This window comes from Tamandua tetradactyla, chromosome 1 (genome assembly GCF_023851605.1).
Source record: "Tamandua tetradactyla isolate mTamTet1 chromosome 1, mTamTet1.pri, whole genome shotgun sequence".
Lineage (NCBI taxonomy): Eukaryota > Metazoa > Chordata > Mammalia > Pilosa > Myrmecophagidae > Tamandua > Tamandua tetradactyla.
Window position 1 is genome coordinate 144,942,720 of NC_135327.1, and position 13,214 is coordinate 144,955,933.

Below are 13,214 nucleotides of genomic sequence, written 5' to 3' on the forward strand. Positions count from 1 at the left end.
GGGAAAGAGACTTGAACAGACACCTATCAGAAGAGGAAATACAAATGGCCAAAAGGCACATGAAGAGATGCTCAATGTCCCTGGCCATTAGAGAAATGCAAATCAAAACCACAATGAGATATCATCTCACACCCACCAGAATGGCCATTATCAACAAAACAGAAAATGATAAGTGCTGGAGAGGATGCGGAGAAAGAGGCACACTTATCCACTGTTGGTGGGAATGTCAAATGGTGCAACCACTGTGGAAGGCAGTTTGGTGGTTCCTCAAAAAGCTGAATATAGAATTGCCATACGACCCAGCAATACCATTGCTGGGTATCTACTCAAAGGAATTAAGGACAAAGACACAAACGGACATTTGCACACCAATGTTTATAGCAGCGTTATTTACAATTGCAAAGAGATGGAAACAGCCAAAATGTCCATCAACAGACGAGTGGCTAAACAAACTGTGGTATATACATACGATGGAATATTATGCAGCTTTAAGACAGGATAAACTTATGAAGCAGGTAATAACATGGATGGACCTAGAGAACATTATGCTGAGTGAGTCTAGCCAAAAACTAAAGGACAAATACTGTATGGTCCCACTGATGTGAACCGACATTCGAGAATAAACTTGGAATATGTCATTGGTAACAGAGTCCAGCAGGAGTTAGAAACAGGGTAAAATAATGGGTGATTGGAGCTGAAGGGATACAGACTGTGCAACAGGACTAGATACAAAAACTCAAAAATGGACAGCACAATAATACCTAATTTTAAAGTAATCATGTTAAAACACTGAATGAAGCTGCATCTGAGCTATAGGTTTTTTTTTTGGTCTGTCTGTTTGTTTGTTTTTCTTTTTTTTTATTTTTGTACTATTATTATTATTTTTATTTTTTTTCTCTATATTAACATTCTATATCTTTTTCTGTTGTTTTGCTAGTTCTTCTAAATCGATGCAAATGTACTAAGAAATGATGATCATGCATCTATGTGATGATATTAAGAATTACTGATTGCATATGTAGAATGGTATGATTTCTAAATGTTGGGTTAATTTCTTTTTTTTTCTTTAATTAATAATAAAAAAAAAGAAATCAGATGCCTAGGAACCAGCAAAAATCATACTAGGAAGCACAGAGATATGGCCCAGTGAAAGGAACACAGTAACACTTCAAAAGAGACACAAGAGTTGAAATAACTAAAGATTTTCAAACAAATCTTCTAAATCAATTTGAGTTGAAAGAAAATGTGGGAAAAAGAGATGAAGGATATAAAGAAGACAGTGAGTGACTATAAAGAAGAACTCAAAAATTTGCAAAATCAAATGGCTGAATGTATGGGAATGAAAGCACAACAGAAGAGATGAAAAACACAATGGAGACACACAACAGCAGATTTGAAGAAGTAGAAGAACGGATGAGATGGAGGACAGGACATCTGAAATCTTTCACACAAAAGTACAGATAGGGAAAAGAATGCAAAAATGTGAAAAAGGTCTCAGGGAAGTGAATGACAACATGAAGTGCATGTGTATACCTGTTATGGGTGTCTGAAAATCACAGACAATTGATTTTTGATAACGTGGCTAAGTCCACTCAACTAAGAGAGCAGCCTCTTCAGCAAATGGTGATGGGAGAACTGGATATCTGTGCTGGTTTGCAAGTATTGTGCACCCCAGAAAAGGCATACTTTAATCCTGATCCAATGTGTGGGAGCTGCTATTTCTTTTAATCCTGATTCAATAGTATAGGTTTGAAACTTTTGATTCGACTATCTCACACCGTCTGTGTTATATGTGACACACCCAATTGTGGGTGTGACCTTTTGATTAAATGGAACTGTGACTCCACCCATTCCAGGTGGGTCTTGATTCCTGGAATCCCTTAAAAGGGGGAGCACTTGGGAGAAACCTCAGAAAATAACACAGCTGACCAACAGAGAGCTGACCTAGATGCTGACACTTGGAGAACAGAGACACAGATGCTGGGAGATGCTTGCAGCCCAGCAGATGTTGCCATGAGATGTTAAGCCAGAACCTGGGGAGAGCCAAGGGAAGCCAAGAGATGAAGTCCAGTCCCAGAGAAGCAAAATGAGGAACCCTACAGGAACAGAGGTTGGAAGCAATAGAGCCCAGGAACAAGGAGCAGATGCCCGAATGTGACTTCCCAGCTTAAAGAGGTGTTTTGTACCCATTGATCTTCCTTGAATTAAGGTATCTTTTCCTGGATGCCTCAGTTTGGACATTTTTATAGGCTTAGAACTGTGAACTTGCACCCTATTAAATTCTCCCCTTTTAAAATCCATTACAGTTCTAATATATTGTATCCTGGCAGCTTTCAAGCTAATACAATATTCATGTGCAAAAAAATGAAAGGGGACCCCAATCTCACATCTTATACAAAAATTAACTTTAAATGGATCAAAACCTAAACATTAGAGCTAAGATCATAAAACTTTTAGATGAACTTAAAGATCTTGTGGTAGGAGGTGGTTCCCAGACCTCACACCCAAAACAACAGTAAAAGAAGAAACAGATATATGGAGTCTCCTCAATATTGAATACCTCTGTGCATCAAAGGACTTTATCAGGAAAGTAAAATGGCAGTTTTCTCAAAGGGAGACAATATTTGGAAACTATATATTGGATAATGGTTTAATATCCAGAATATATATAGAAATCCTACAGTTAATAAAAAGACAAGCAACCCAATTAAAAAATGGCAGAAGACATGGATAGACACTTTTCATAGAAGAAATACACATGGCTCAAAAGCATATGAAAAGATGCTCAGCTTCACTAACTATTAGGGAAATGCAAATCAAAACACAATGAGAGGAATTCTGGGAAGATGGTGGAATAGGACAGGTTGAGTTCACCCCTGCTCCAAGAAACTGGATGGGAGAGTGTGCTGGTTTGAATCTGTGGTGGACCTCAGAAAAGCCATGTCCTTTAATCCTCATTAAATATTGCTGGGTGGGAGCATTTTGATTGCTTCCATGGAGATGTAACCCACCCAATTGTGGGTGGTAACTTTTGATTAGATGATTTCCGTTGAGGTGTGTCTCCATCCACTGAAGGTGGAGTTGCTTACTAGAATCTTTTAAAAGAGGAAACATTTTGGAGAGAGTCCCTTTTTGTAGAGCTGCAAGAAAGCCAGCAGATGCCACTGTGTTCACCATGTGCACTTTCAGCTGAGAGAGAAACATTGAACTTCATCGGCCTTCTTAAACCAAGGTATCTGTCCTTGGTGCCTTAAATTGGACATTTCTATAGACTTGTTTTAATTGGGACATTTTCTCGGCCTTAGAACTGTAAACTAGCAACTTATTAAATCTCCCCTTTTTAAAAGCCATTCCATTTCTGGTATATTGCATTCCAGCAGCTAGCAAACTAGGACAGAGGGTGACGGAGATGGCGATTCAGATGGCGATACTGAAGACTAAGAGTCTTCAGTACCACATAGGGAGGCCCTGGTTGCAAAAGCTGAGGAAAAACTGAGAAGCAGAGAATGGGAGACCATCCAGCTGGTGTAAACAGCCTAAGCAGAAGCGCAGAGACCTCAGGAGTACATGGATGGGGAGATAGAACTAGGAAGTAAAACAAGCTGCGTTCCTTGAGAGTGCTACCTTCACCAGTGCAGTCCCACAACCTGTGACTCTCCCCACATCCCATGCACCTGAACTCCATCATCTGCCACCCCTCCCTGCACTCCAAGTGCCCCCCACCATGCCCCACCAACACCCTGCATGTATACCCACCCCACACCCCCATCCCAAGCTTGAGCACTCCTGCTCGAGCCCAACCCATCTCTTCTGTGCAAGTGCAGTCTTGCCCTGACCCTCTCAAGCCCTTCCTCCTCCTCCTTGCCATGTGAAGTTGGTTGCCACACTTAAAGACAGTGGGCACTTATCTCCATACCCATGCTACACCTGCCCCCAGACCATACAGTCGTGCAACCCCACCCCACCACCTCTGAGCTCTGTGTGCACACATCAGTTTACGGCCCTCCCAGATCTGCATATATGCATGGCCCCCAGTCATGCCCCACCAGCTCTGGGCAAGTGCTGACCTGCAAAGCTGGGCGACATCCACCTCCAGCCCATACAGGTGCAGAGCCGACCCACTGCCCTGAGCTTTGGGCAGGCACAGAAAGGGCCCTGTGTCCCAGACCACCGCACACCAGGGCCCTGACCCCCAGACCTATGTACCCACACAGCCACATTCTCCCCACCACTAGGTGCTCATGCTCATAGGCACCAGTGTAGCATTGCCAACTTGCACCTATACTTGTGCTGCAATCCATCACCCCACTGTTGTGCTCTGTTCGATGCCCTGCATCCCGCTCTGCATCCATCCTGCAAATACAAGGCTTTAGACTACTGAAGGAAATCATCTTCCAAAGTAAACCAATTGATATATTTGCATGCTGTGAAGACAACAGAAGATCACCAAGCATATGATGCAGACAGATATAGCCCAGCCTAATTATCAAATTAAAACAGCAGAGGAGACACAGAAATTGGAACAACTAATCAAAGATGTAAAAAAAACCACCACTACTAAATAAAGTAAAAGGTGTGGCTAATGACATAAAAGAGATCAAGAAGTCAATACAAGTGCATAAAGAGGAATTTGAAAGAATAAATAGAAAACTAGCAGATATCAGAGAGATTAAAGATGCTGTAGACCAAATAAAAAACATACTGGAGACACACAACAGCAAGTTTGAAGAGGCAGAAAAAAGAATAAGTGAACAGCTCCTTTTGAACACTCAAAACAGCAAATGGCAAAACAGATGGAAAAATTTAAATTGGATCTCAGGGAAATGATGGACAAAACAAAATACATAAAAATAATAATCACTGCTGTCCCAGAAGGAGAAGAGAAGAGTAAAGGGCTAGGAAGATTAGTTGAGGATATAATGGGTGAAAACATAACCATTATAAAAGACATAAATATGCAAATCAAAGAAGCCCAACAAACTCCAACTAGAATAAGTCCAAACAGGCCTTCCTCAAGACACATAATAATCAGTCTGTCAAATGTTGAAGAGAAGCAGAAAATCCTGAAAGCAGAAGAGAAAATCTACTACATACAAGGGAAACCACATAAGACTGAGTTCAGACTATTCAACTGGCACTATGGAGGCAAGAAGGTAGTGGTATGAAACATTTAAGATCCTGAAAGAGAGAGACTTCCAGTCAAGAATTCTGTACCCAACCAAATGGTCCTTCAAAACTGAGGGAGAGATTAAAATTTTCACAGGCAAACACATTCTGAAAGAATTTGTCAGCAAGGGACTGGGCTTAATAAGTATAGGGAACCATGAGATTTTGTAGGTTTGTCCAGAGTGATGCCCTGATATATCTCAGAGTGATTTGAACAGTGAATAAAAAAGTATTTGCAAAGTCCCCTTGGGGGGAATGGTGAGAAAGGGGGAAAATTAAACTTCCCCAAGTGGAGAATTCTTAATATTCTCACAAGCAGTGGTGACAACCAAAGCAATAGGCTGAGCCCACAATCTTGGGGTTTGTTCATATGAAAGTTAACCCCACAAAAGATAGGTTAAGCCTACTTAAAATTAGGTCTGAGTCACTTTCAAGAGAACCACTTCTGTTACTCAGATGTGGCCTATCTCTCTCAGCCAACACAAGCAAACTCACTGCCCACCCCCTCTCTATGTGGGACATGATTTCCAGGGTGTGGACCTTCTTGGCAACGTGGGACAGAAATCCTAGGATGAGCTGGGACTCAGCACCAAGGGATTGAGAAAACCTTCTTGACCAAAAGGGGGAAGAGAGAAATGAGACAAAATAGTGTCAATGGCTGAGAGATTCCAAACAGAGTTGAGAGGTTATCCTGGAGGTTATTGTTATGCATTAAGTAGATATCACCTTGTTGTTCAAGATGTAGCAGAGAGGCTGGAGGGAACTGCCTGAAAATGTAGAACTGTGTTCCAGTAGCCATGTTTCTTGAAGATTATTGTATAATGATATAGCTTTCACAATGTACTGTGTAATTGTGAAAACCTTGTGTTTGATGCTTCTTTTATCTACCTTATGGACAGATGAGTAAAACATGGATTAAATATAAATAAATAATAGGGGAAACAAATATTCAAATAAATTTAGTAGAATGAAATGCTAGTGATCAATGAAAGGGAGGGGTAAGGGGTATGGCATTATGAATTTCTTTCTGTTTTCTTTTTGTTTCTTTTTCTGAATTGATGCAAATGTTCTAAGAAATCATCATGATGATGAATATACAACTATGTGATGATACTGTGAATTACTGATTACATATGTAAAATGGAATGATCATATGGTAAGAATGTTTCTGTTTGTATGTTGGTATGTTCAATACATAAAATAAATTAAAAATGATAGTTGACTTTAGTGTTGAACCCTTTTTCTGAGTGATTAATGGAATTTTACTATGTTAATGTAATTTGGTACGTTAGCACTTCCACAGAGATATAAAGACTAAAAACACAGGATATACACCCCTTCGCAAACTAATAAATTCACTTGATTTATTAAAATTGTCTGTAGAAACTAAACATGACTTAGAAACACTATTTCTAAACAATTACCAACACCTGGACATTATTTTTAAAAAAAAGAGACTGGGTTTAGAAGAAATACTAAAGGGAGTTCTACCAGTTCAAAAATAAGACAGGAAAAGGAGTCTGGAGGAGGCCACAGAATTGAAGAGAATAAAATCTAACAAATAAAATCCAAAAGATAAGATGGTAGAGTCAAGAAATACCTTTTCAGCAATAACTGAATGTTAATGGAATAAACTTGCCAGTTGTATTAGTTAGCATTCTCTAGAGGAACAGACTCAACAGGAAACACACATGTAAAATTTATAAAAGGACCTCTCATAATCGTGGGAACATAGAATACAAAATCTGTATGGCACACTGTGAAGCTGACGATTCTGATGGAGGGTCTGGATGAACTCCACAGCAGGCACATGCCAGATGAACTGGAAAGAGAGCCTGTCTCTTCTGAATCCTCCTTAAAAGGCTTCCAGTGATTAGATTAAGCATCACTCATTGCAGAAGACACTCCCCTTGGCTGATTACAAATGGAATCAGCTCTGGATACAGCTGACATGATCATGATTTAATTCTATGAAATGTCCTCATAGCAACAGACAGGCCAGCACTTGCCCAACCAGACAAACAGGTACCACCACTTGGCCAAGTTGACACAAGAACCTGACCATGACAGTCCACTCCTTGTCAACTTGGCAGCTATACACATCACCTTAAACCACACCTAATTTCTAAATTAAAAAAAATAAAACACATTTTTTCTTTCACCTAACAAAACTATCCAGCATATAACCGGAAGTACATTAAACCTCTCCAGAATAGGGCACAAGTCCTTGGGTAATTTTCATTCTTAAACTTCATACCTTACAACTTACATAGTATAACATAAACAAAACAGCATTACAGTCCTCATTTCTGTAAGTGATCATGTGGTCATAGTTCATATTTATCACTATCTTCTTCCACTACCCATTCCATGTTCCCTTTACCCTCAGCAAACACTTTAACTGGCTGTGGTTCTTTGCCTGGTGAGGTGATCCAAACCTTCATTTCTGAAGTTTCAGAGCCATTGGTAATCACGTTGGGATTGGATTGTTGCAATTTCTGCTGATTTTAATCACAGGGCACGGTAGTACTAAAAGATGCCCTAGGGGATCTCCTACATTCCAAGAAAACTCTTCTTTACCTCCATAGTATAGTTGCAGTCCTATTTTCCCCTGATAGTCAGGGTCAGTCACTCCAGACAATAATGTAATCCTCTTCTTGGCTTGTTGATCCAGGGGTATGAGTAGCCCAAAGTAACCAGGTGGAAGTCTTAGATTCCAGTTCAGTGGAATCACTGTTGTTTCTCCTGGAGGAAGCAGTTTGCCTTTTGGAACTAAAACCTGTAGACCAGCAGAGCTCAGGGTCACAGGGACAGGAAGCAAAATTTTCCTAGTGGATCACTCAGGGTAATAGTGAGTGGTGCCACTCCCATTTCCACCCCTCGGTTCCTGGACCCATGGATCCTGGCTATGGGAGAAAAGTCACCATAGAGCAGACGCTGATTCAGAGCATACACAGCTTCCTGGAGAACATTACCCCAGACCTTCAAGGTATTACCATCTAGTTGGCACTGTAACTGAGTTTCAAAAGGCTATTCCACCGTTCTATCAATCCAGGTGCTTCTTCATTTGCTCTTCATTTGCTGTGAAGTGCATTCCTTGATCAGAAGTAATGTTGTGTGAAATATCATGGTGATGGATAAGGCATTCTGCGAGCCCATGGGTGGTAGTTTTGGCAGAAGCATTGTGTGCAGGCAAATCAAGCCCAATATTTGGTCTGCAGTCCATGAGCATATTATGTCCTTCCAATTTTTTAGAACTTCTTTGATTTCTTTTAGCAAAGTTTTGTAGTTTTGTATGTATAAGTCTTTTACATACTTGGTTAAATTTATTCCTAGATAGTTGATTCTTTTAGTTGCTATAGTAAATGGAACTTTTCTTGTTTTCCCCCACAGATTGTTATATAGAAACACTACGGAGTTTTGCATATTGATCTTGTACCCCACCACTTTGCTGATTTGGCTTATTAGCTCTACTAGTTTTATTGTACTTTTTCAAGACATTCTGTACATAGGATCATGTCATCTGCAAATTGTGAAAGTTTTACTTCCTCCTTTCCAATTTGGATGTCTTTAATTTCTTTTTCTATGTACTCGCACTGGCTAGAATTTTCAACACAATGTTGAATAACAGTGTTGACAGTAAGCATCTTTGTCTTGTTCCAGGTCTTAGAGGGAAAATTTTTGGTCTTTCACCATTAAGTATGACGTTAGCATTTTTCACATCTGCCCTTTGTCATATTGAGGAAGTTTCAAGAAATGATGCTGGAGTTTCATCAAATGCTTTTGCTACATCATTTGAAATGATGATGTGTTTTTTCCCATCATTCTGTTAATGTGTATTATTTTCATTGATTTTCTTAGATTGAAACATTCTTGCATTGTATATGTTAGTTAGCCACTTGTGTTCTGTCTTGGGTCTCAGCAGACTTTGGTCCCTGTGCCTGGAAATGCATGGGATTCTGATTTGCTGCTGTGAGTGGTTCTATGGTCTGCATCCATTGTGAGAGGTACCTTGGCTGTATTACCTCTATGTGCCTCTTAAGCTGCATGTGATCAAGTAAGGGAAACTGCTCCGAACTGAGAAGTCCAAGTCATAGATCCCCAAACTTTTTTGGTGTTCTTCCTTTTTCCTTTTCTCTACAAATTCAGCACTTGTGGAGTTCTTCTCCAGTCTCTATTGTTCTCCAGAGCTCAAAGCAATTTCGGTTTGTCCTATATTAGTTCCTTCTGAGGGGAGACTTTTCCAGGCAGCATCATACCATGTTCATGATGTCACTCCTCTTTGGGGTTTTCATTTGCATTTCTCTAATGACTAATGATGTTGAGCATTTTTTCATGTACTTTTTGACCATTTGCATATCTTCTTTGGATAAATGTCTGTTCAAGCCTTTGCCCATTATGAAAATTGGCTGTCCTTTGTTGTAGACTTGAAGGATTTCTTAATACGTTCTGGCTATTAAACCCTTATCAGATATGTGGCTTCCAAATATTTTCTCCCATTATGTGGGTTGTCATTTTACTTTCATGATACAGTCCTTTGGTGCACAAAGTTTTTAATTTTGATGAAGTCCTATTTATGTATTTTTCTTATTTTGTTACTCATGCTTTGGATATAAAGTCTAAGAAACCATGACCTAACACAATGTCCTCAAGATGCTTCTCTAGGTTTTTTTTCTAGAGTTTGATACTTCTGGCTCTTATATTTAAATATTTGACCCAATGTGAATTGATTTTTTATAAAATAGAAGGTAGGCATCATTGTCATTCTTTTACAAATGGAGATCCATTTTTTCCCGGCACTGTTTGTTGAAAAAGACTGCTCTATCCTAGTTGAATGGGTGTTGCCCTATGTCGAAAATCAGTTGGACGTAAAAGTGAGCATTAATTTCTGAGCCCTCAATTCAATTCCATATGTCTATATATCGATTCTTTTGCCAGTACCAGCCTATTTTGATTACTGTGGCTTTAAAATAAGTTTTACAGTCTGGAAGTATGAGCCCTCCAACTTCATTCTTTTTCAAGATGACTTTGCTATTTGGAACCCCTTACCCCTTCCATATAAAGTTGATAATTGGCTTTTCCATTTCTATAAAAAGGGTTATTTGAATTTTTATTATGTTACATTGAATCTGTAAACACTTTGGGAAGAATTGACATCTTAGCAATATCTAGTCTTCAAATCCATGAATACAGAATATCCTTTCATTTGTTTTGGTTTTCTTTTATTTCTTTTAGCAATGTTTTGTAGGTTTCTGAATACAAGCCCTTTAGATCCCTAGTGAGGTTTAGTCCTCAGTATTTGATTATTCTAAATGATGTTTTAAATTGACTTTTTTTCTTGATTTCTTCTTCTGATTGCTCCTGATTTAAATAGAGAAACGCCAGTGGTTTGGGGGGTACTGAACTTGAACAGTGCCCTTTTCCTAAATTCCTCTATCAGCTCTAGGAGATTTGTTATGGATTTGTCATGATTTCCAATATATAGGATATTCTCATATACAAATAGGGAAAGATGTATTTCTTCCTCTCCAATTTGCATGCTGCATTAGTTAGGATTCTCTAGAGAAACAGAATCAACAGGAAACATTTGCAAATATATAATTAATCAAAATGTCTCACATAACTGTGGGAATGCAGAGTCCAATATCTGCATGGAAGAGGTTTACTGGCTGATGCAGGAAGAGAGCCGGTCTCTTCTGAATCCTCCTTAAAAGGCTTCTAGTGATTAGATTAAGCATCACTCATTGCAGAAGACACTCCCCTTGGCTGATTACAAATGGAATCAGCTGTAGATGCACCTAGTGTGATCATGATTTAATTCTGAGAAATGTCCTCATCACAATAGACAGGCCAACACTTGCCAGACCATACAAACAGGCAACAACACTTGGCCAAAATGACACAAGAACCAGACCATGACAGTCCACCCCTTTTCAACTTGGCAGCTATACATATCACCTTAAACCATACTTAATTTCTAAATTAAAAAAAAAGAAACATGTTTTTTCTTTCACCTAACAATACTCAACTGTCTTGCATATAACTGGAAACACATTACATCTCTCCAGAATAGGGTACAAGTCCTTGGGTAATATTCATTCTTAAACTTGATATCATACAACTTAAATAATATAACATGAACAAAACAGCATTAGAGTCCTCATTTCTGTAGCTGATCACATGTTCATAGTTCATATTTATCATTACCTTCTTACACTACCCTTTCCATGTTCCCTTTACTCTCAGCAAGCACTTCAGCTGGCTGTGGTTCTTTGCCTGGTGGGGTGACCCAAACCTACATTCCTGAAGTTTCAAGCCATTGGTAGTCCTGCCTGGATTGGGTTGTTGCAGTTTTCCATTGATTTTAATAACAGGGCATGGTAGTACTAAAAGACACCCTAGGGGACCTCCTATATTCCAAGAAAACTCCTCTTTACCTCCATAGTATAGTTGCAGTCCTATTTCCCCCTGATAGTCAGGGTCAATCACCCCAGACAATAATGTAATCCCCTTCTTAGCTTGTTGATCCAGGGGCATGAGTAGCCCAAAGTGACCAGGTGGCAGTCTTAGATTCCAGTTCAATGGAATCATTGTTGTTTCTCCTGGTGGAAGCACTCCCCCTTTTGGAACTAAAACCTGTAGACCAGCAGAGCTCAGAGTCACAGGGACAGGAAGCAAAAATTTTCCTAGTGGATCACTAGGGATAATAGTGAGTGGTGCCACTCCCATTTCCACCCCTTGGTTCCTGGGCCCATGAATCCTGGCTATGGAGGAAACAGCACCACACAGCGGATGCTGATTCAGAGCATATACAACTTCCTGGAGAACACTACCCCAGCCTTTCGAGGTACTGCCACCAAGTTGGCACCGTAATTGAGTTTTCAAAAGGCCATTCCACTGTTCCAACAATCCAGCTGTGTCTGGATGATGGGGAACATGGTAAGACCAGAGAATTCCATGAGCATGTGCCCATTCCCACACTTCATTCCTTGGTCAGAAGCAATGCTGTGTGGAATACAGTGATGATGGACAAGGCATCTGTAAGCTCACAGATGGTAGTTTTCGCAGAAGCACTGTGTCCAGGAATGCAAACCCATATCCAGAGTATGTGTCTACTCCAGTTAGAACAAATTGTTAACCCTTCCATGAAGGGAGTGGTCCAGTGTAATCAACCTGCCACCATATAGGTGGCTGGTCAGCTCAGGGAATGGTGCCATATCGGGGCTGAGTGTGTGTCTCTGCTGCTGGCAGATTGGGCACTCAGCAGTGGCTGTAGCCAGGTCAGCCTTGGTGAGTGGAAGTCCATGTTGCTGAGCCCATGCATAACCTCCATCCCTACCACCATGACATCTTTGTTCATGAGCACATTGGGCAATGACAGGAGTTGCTGGGGAAAGAGGCTGACTGGTGTCCACAGACTGGATCATCTTATCCACTTGATTATTAAAACCTTCCTCTGCTGAAGTCACCTTCTGGTATGCATCACATGGGATACAAACATCTTCGTGTTTTTAGCCCATGCAGAAAGGTCTATCCACATCCCTCTTTCCCAGACCGCCTTGTCACCAATTTTCCAATTATGGTTTTTCCAAATCCCTGACCACCCAGGCAAACCATTAGCAACAGCCCATGTGTCAGTACACAAATGCACCTCTGGCCAGTTCTCCTCCCAAGCAAAATGAACACTCAGGTACTCTGCTCTAAGTTCTGTCCACTGGGAGGATTTCCCCTCACCACAGTCCTCCAAGGACAACCCAGAAAGGGGTTGTAGTGCTGCAGCTGTCCACTTTTAGGTGGTACCTGCATGTCATGCAGAATCATCTGTAAACCAGGCCCGAGTTTTCTGTTCCTCAGTCAATTCACTGTAAGGAGCGCCCCAAGATACCACATCTCTGGTCTGGGAAAGAGAAGGTAATGTGGCAGGAGTGGAGACCATGGACATTTGGGCCACTTCTTCATGTAACTTACTTGTGCCTTCAGGATCTGCTCTGGCCCTATCTCGTATATACCATTTTCCATTTTTATGATAGAGTGCTGCTGCATACACC